Consider the following 7,130-nt stretch of genomic DNA (forward strand, 5'->3'; position numbering starts at 1 on the left):
TGTCCAAGTTTATACAGCTGATAAAGCTAATATCATTACTCCGTATAGCTCTCTACAAATTTGCTATCGCAATTGATGCTTCACCTTTCAGGTGAAACTGCGACAACTTTTTTTTAGTCGTAAGTATCAGTTCAACGATATCCTCCAAGGAGACTTGACAGTAAACAACGTTGCTTAGAAACACAGTGTTTCTTGTGCAGAAAGAACCTTGCATCTGAGATAGAGAGAAACCAGTTTTTGCTTCATGAAAGGATCGCATAACTATCTTCTGACAGCAGGAAAAAGGCCGGATAAAGGATGATCCTAAGGCTCCAGTCCAGCGACCGAGCCAAAACGTAAACACACGTAGTTTCCATTTTCCTTGAATTTTGCAAACGTTTCGCTTTTCCGCGAGGTGTCGTGAGCGTAACATTTGAATACGATGAAAGAAAGCGGCAAGTGAAGCTGACTAAGGCGCTTTACCTACGTTTTGACGTGCCGACAGCTGCGACGGCACTTTGAGACTGCTCGCATCTGCGTAACATAGGCTCGACGCTGAAATATGCGCAAGTTCGGCATCGCATCCGGGACATTCGGCTGTCACGACCCCATATTTTGTCCAAGTTCGAAAGCATGCCATTTGTGTGGAAAGGCTACATTTAAACAATCGTGTAGCCTGGTCGCATCTGCTTATAAGTAGATTTCGCGCAAGTTTTTTTGGTGATGTTCAAGTTGTGCCATGTCCCCCTATAATTAACCAAATGTGGCGTGCTCAGCAGCACGCAAGATTATTTTTCTTTTGAAACAAGCGGCCTTGAATAAAATCCACAGGGGCATGACTAAATGTCTACCAGGTTATGAGAGCAGCTTTTGCCTTTTTTACAAGCCTCTGGTCTAGACCTATGGGTTCAGAGATGCCGCAATGTAGTGTACTCGTGTATCCTCCTGGTTTAGCTTCTACAGCCTCCCCAAAATTTAATAATATCGTGCAAGCGTCGACCGCACACCGTGTCAGTGGCCTTCTAGCGGGGAATGGTGGCGAAATTACCCTCGCGTAATAATTTGATAATATGAACTCTTGGGAGGCTGTACGCTATATTGCACGGTACCCTGAAATATTTTCAATATGAACTCGGAAATGATCACGCAAAAGAAATATCCATCATAAATATTAAGTCAGACTCAGGCCGAGTCGTATGGAAGTGAGAGAAAGGGAAGCTCTTTAATGAATACTTGCTCTCGTAACTAACGATCATGTAATAAGAAAAGATTTGAAAAGTGGTGTTATTGAGCTGTCGTCGGGTATCAGGAGTATATACGCATGATCATCATCGTAATCATCATCACTACTACTACTATACTACGACTACTACTGCTGCTATAGTATTCTTTTCGCGTCTCCTTTCCCCTGTGCCGAGCAGCAGGCCAGGGACGACGACACACGCTTCCCTTTTTGTCCGTGTCAGTGCGTTCTGCTGGAAACCATTTGTGCTAGTTATAGCTCAGGCTGACTTCTCCGCATCTCTGAAATTAAATATTCCCCCCTTTCTCTTTTGTTATGACTAAGCGTCTATTTATTATTTAATAAATTATATAAGACCTCCTTCTTTCGTGTATGTGGGCACTGCTATATGAAATAGCAATCGGTCTCATGAAACTTTTGTTTACTTTTCATTTTGTTTCCAAGTTAAACATCAGAGAATGTTCAGTCTATCTCTTCTCGTTCACATTTCTGATCTCGCACTAAATTCCTTCCTGCGCGAGAATAATTTGAATCTAAGCGCAATTTGCAGCTATGAGAGACATCCCATATGTGAACATTTTTGGAAATCATGCCATTCTGTTTGCAACAGTATACCCAGATCACTAAAACCCACTCAGGCCGAATTTCTTGTAATTGACCAAATAATAAACCGTTACAAAACTGTTAAACACGGTTACACTCGTCATTACAGTCGGCACCAAGTTCGAAAGTTGGTCATAAGAAACAGTAACTTGAGAATAATGGGCAAATTCTTCTATGGAGCGAAAAGAACAAGCACAGTGAGCACTTGCATGTCCCAGTAAGGAGATGAAGACAATTGGTCTTTTCAGTAATCAAGGCGACAAATTCTGTTTATTAAGTGGGACGAGCCACACATTTGAAAATATAATGCTTGGCATAGTCAAACACATCTTCGCTTTAAATCCTACCGATGAACGAAATCTAGGGGATGCCGAGATAGAATAGAATACTGTTTATTCTGACATGTGTATACACATACATCAATGTATCATGCCAACGAGATGAGCCAAAGGAAACAGACAGCATGTTTCCTTACTAGGCCTTCATCCCGGTTCGTAAAAGAACGAGACAGCAGTGGGATCGGCAAAGAAATGTTCAAAAGACAGTTCAGGTCAAATATATCAGATATAGAATTCGTCGAAAACATTGAGAAATTACATACAAACTTACGCAATTAATGTAACAATATAATACAGTATCCTAGCTGCCTAACTCCAAGGCTGTTTTGTTTCTTTCCTGAATTGAGCATGTGACTTCTTCCAGACCATTGGCACGAAGAACTGATACAGAATCAAAAAGATATTATTTTTATTCACTGTTATTTATTGTAGTATACTTTTTCAGACTGCGCGTGCCGGCGTTCATTACCAAAAGACCTGCTGCAAGGCTACTCTTCCACAAAACACTGTGTTCGCGCAGGCCCTACTGCACCTCTGTGTTTCTCTTTCTAAAGCCTGTAACTGCTCTTTGATACCATGAATATCACCAATACATTGACCCGGATGCCAACATTCAAGCTCGTCTAATTCACTCAGAACTCTACGCGATTCTGTGTACACAGTACATTTTTATTCAATAAGGTTGTAGCATCAGTGACTCTAGCACGACGGCAATTTGAATATAAGCCTAAAAAAGAAAAAAAAATTTCTCGTGGAGGTGCTGGGTATCGATCCCAGTACCTCTCGCATGCTAAGCGAGCGCTCTACCATCTGAGCTACACCCCCAGACGCTGTTTGGTGCTATCTGAAGAGTCCTTGTGGTTCGCTACCTTGGAGTCCTCGTATTCGTCGTAAGTGGAGCAGCGCGACCGGTTTTACAACGAGCAAGTCGCGGCGGGCGCGGTGCCATCAGAAGCCGCGTGTAAACGTGGGCGTTGATTGCAGTAGCGTTACCGCCATTCTCTCTTGAGAGGAGCCTGAGTGAGCCAGAAAAGATGCGAACACAAACGACAGGGGACGACGGCTTGCTGTGAGGTCATAGATTTTAGCGTAGTCGGTTTGGGCCTGATCGGTAAGGATGGACGACGCTGTATTCAAATGGAGCCAACTAAAACCGCGACGACATATTGACGCACTAACGCTGCGGTTTCAACGACATATTAAACCCCGCAAAAATCTTACCTTTCTTTATTTCCTAACATTCAAACTACAGTGCATAATTGACTAAAATGGGTTTTTTTATGTATTTATGTAGCGTTTCTTTGTTGTGTACTTTTAACCCATTGGCTAGCGAATATTACGCACGTCATAACGATTTTTCTTTCTTTGCCGCATAGGGGCGCTGGGCAAATCCTGATGCCGCGTTCTTTATGATGTTGAAGTCGAGGTTTTGACAAATCCCGTCTGGTCGGAAGGCATCATGAAGAAGGGTCAAATAAAGGACACCGACCACTGAAAGAATTTCAAGACGTTTTGGCTTCCTTATAGGAGCCTTGTTCACAATGTAATCAAGGACGTGCGATGCAATGTTTGTATGAATTTAAAGTATGACGTAAGCAGTGCGTGTAGATGGGGGGAAGGGTTCCGTCATTCTGGTTGAAGGTGCTATCTGTCATTTGGATGAGAAGAGATTCTAAGTTGTCTTGAAGTCAAAGTCCTTTTCTTTTCTAATATATTGGCGTTATCCCAATCAACCATGTGGCCCAAGTCACCTGCATGTTCTGCCAAGGCGTCTGATGCGACTTTTACTTAACTCGTGCTAACTGTAATAACTAATAAAAACTAAAACAGTGCACCACAGTGCAGCGTCGTGGCAATGAAGCGCCAAGGAGGCGCTTTTTAAAAGTTGGTTAAAGTCTTTTTCTTGTTTACATCGTTGATATGCTGCTTCAACCGCCGTTCGAAATTGCCTGCCTCGCCGATATATACGCTGTCGCAGTCTTCACATGGGACACCGTAGACGATGCCAGGAAGCTTTATCTTCGGAAGCTTGTCTTTCACGCTTACCAGCCGATGGCGTAATTGTTGGGATGGCACGTGAGCTACCTGGACGTCATAGCCGCGTAGAACGCGGCCGTATATACGACTGCGTGTATACCGGCGAGACAGGCAATTTCGAACAGCGGTTCAAGCAGCATATCAGCGATGTAAACAAGAAAAAAGATCGCATCAAACGCCTTGGCAGAACATGCAGGTGACTTGGGCCACAGGATTGACGGGGATAAAACGCCAAGATATTAGAAAAGGAAAGAAATTTGACATCAAGGCACCACTTGGAATCGTTTTTAATCAAAACGACAGATAGCACCCTCAACCGGAACGAAGGAACCATTCCCCCCAGTAACACGAGCTGTACACGTCATATTTGAAAGCCATATAAACATTGTATCGCACGTCGTTGATAACACTGTGAACAAGGCTCCCGTCAGGGGGGCTAAAACATATTTTCTTGTATTCTTTCAGTGGTCGGTGCTCTTATTCTTACCCTTCTTCTTTACGATGTTTAACGGTAATAAATCCTCGATAAAGGCGAACAAATAAGTTTTGTTTGCAAACTGAAGCAACACTTCTCAGTTCTGAACCCCAAGTGAAAGTTCACTTTGGGCTCAGAACTTTTTGAAAGAACTTATTTGAATGAAAAAAACTTGAAATACTCAGGCATATGTAGAGGAGCGCCACACTTTTCTCACTCCCACTTGCTTTCGTATTTTGTGTTCAGAATACCCTCCGAAGAGGTGAGTGTCATCACGTGAGTTCTCACTGACTTCGCTGCCGAAGCTAGTATCGGAAATCTCCTTATCGCTGACTACCTCTTGTTGACATCTTCTCAACCCTCAGCGGTGTCTTAGTGACTATGTTTCGCTGCTAAGCACCAGGCCGCGGGATCAAATCCCGGCCGCGGAGGCCGCATATCGATGGGGGCGAAATGCGAAAACGTCCGTGTCCCGTGCATTGGGGGCCCGTTGAAGATCCCCTGGTGGTCAAAATTTATCTTGAGTCCCCCACTCCAGATAATCAATAATCAAATTTGAATTTTGCACGAGAAATCCCAGAATTCAATGCAACATATTTTCACAGTTGTAAAATGCGCGCGAACATTTTACAAATTTACGCAGAGGGCCTCGATCGAGCGGCCAGTCTAGCGGCAATTTTGCGGGTATTCGCGGCCTTTTCTCACGCCCGGAAAAACATTTTTATGTGGTATACCATGTACTAAGCGACAGAAAGCTGTATCGGCAGTTTTTCGTGTTGCTCGACAGTTTTCTGATTGACATTTTTCATCTTATTATAATATTTGAGAAGTTGGTTAATAAATTAGTACTATTAATTTAATCAGGAGGAATGCCAAAAAAAATCTGAGTATCTACAAGCGACGGCAAACAACATTGCCTTAATTTTTCTGTCCACCTACGTGGCGTTTGGCATATTTTAAAATCTGGGTGCATGATAATTGTGGACATCCTGTATAACTATAGATGTGCTGGTTAACGGCTCTGTTCCCTACCGAATCACGCACTGAAACAAACGCTACTGAATATCTCACTAAAACAAATATTCGCCTGCAAGCTCACATTCCTGTGATAATGTGTATATATTTCAAGAAGCGTACGGCTATTTAATTGCATTGGCAATCATCGTCGATGGTTTTGGCTCCATTTTAAGGGGCGAAGCTCTTATGGCGGCACTCGTCGTTCCGTCCGTCGTAGTAGTAGTGTGTAACCAGTCTGAGAAAAATGAGAAAAAAATTCCGAAGTTGTGTCCGTAGCGCGGAATCGAACCAGGGACCCCTCGCTTCCGAGCGCGCGGCGTTAGCCTACTACGCCACGAAGCTTTTTTTTTTCTTTCTTTATTGCCGGAACTTCACTGTGTGGACACCAATTTCAACAGTTCTTGCCAAAAAACAAAATACATAATCATACATATACACATACTTTCACAGTTGCATGCATCCATGTTGTGCGGTCAGCCATATTTGGCTGCCATGTCATGTCAGGTTTAAATTCTTTTAAAGTTGCGAGGGGCTCAATCCTCGTCAGCCAATCCGGGGGGGCATTCCTGATCTTTAATTACATCGATGAACTTGGAAACATCCTCCCGGAAAAGTTGTCGCGCAGGCCTTCGGTCAGGCTCACAATAAAAACCTGCATCGAGCCCGCCATAAACAGTGGAGGCCCATTAGCATAATGAGATCCAAAGGCAGTCCGTCCTCATTTTCTACAGTTAAAAATCTAATACCTAATGAATTTAAGGGCAATTCTTTCTGTAGTGTTCTTTGAAGAACGTCCAAAAATAAACCCCTTCCCAACAATGCAAAAAAACGTGATCGATTGTTTCCAGTTGTTTACTATAAGGCAGTTTGCTCCCCAAGGTAAATAAAAACTCCTTTTCTTGTAAAAAGCCCCGTACTGGCAAAGTCCCGGTATGTCATTTAAAAAAAAGGATTTTGTACCTGGCTGCACCTGCATTTTTTTAACACGCTTTAAAACGTCATGTCCCTGTCCTCCACTGCCTTATGGGCTCTATACATGGGAACCGGTATGATCATGTCAAGTGTATCCCTGTATAATTTCTTGACACCGAAAAAGGTAATCATTAGAAAAACGTACGGATAGAAAACGGACACTTTCAACTACTTCCTTAGGTACCCTCGAAGAGACCAGGCATACTTGAATTGCTTACCACATAGCCGCAGACGCTGCTCAGTCGCAACTGACACATGGTGCGCAGAAGGGGTCGCGCACGTCTCAAGAATGTAAACCTGTTACAACTTGTTTAAGCGAGTCAAAGACGGGGGCCTAGGCCTGTCCCATCTTTTCGTTAAACAGCTAGTGAAACATACGCCACGAAGCGGACATGGACAAACGCACCACGATGGGCTATAAATACCCAACATTAACGAAAGGCCGCGTTTCTAGCGCGTTTCTAAC

The 7,130-nt window shown here is 43.4% G+C and overlaps 1 non-coding gene across 1 annotated transcript; it reads right to left on the reverse strand.

Annotated features, from left to right (window-relative positions):
* Positions 1 to 2,915: 2,915 nt before the first annotated feature.
* Trnaa-agc (transfer RNA alanine (anticodon AGC)) lies at positions 2,916 to 2,988 on the reverse strand. Its single transcript has one exon. It is a non-coding gene; the product is annotated as a tRNA-Ala (tRNA).
* Between the last annotated feature and the right edge of the window lie 4,142 nt (positions 2,989 to 7,130).

This window comes from Dermacentor silvarum, chromosome 11, assembly GCF_013339745.2.
Source record: "Dermacentor silvarum isolate Dsil-2018 chromosome 11, BIME_Dsil_1.4, whole genome shotgun sequence".
Taxonomy (NCBI): domain Eukaryota; kingdom Metazoa; phylum Arthropoda; class Arachnida; order Ixodida; family Ixodidae; genus Dermacentor; species Dermacentor silvarum.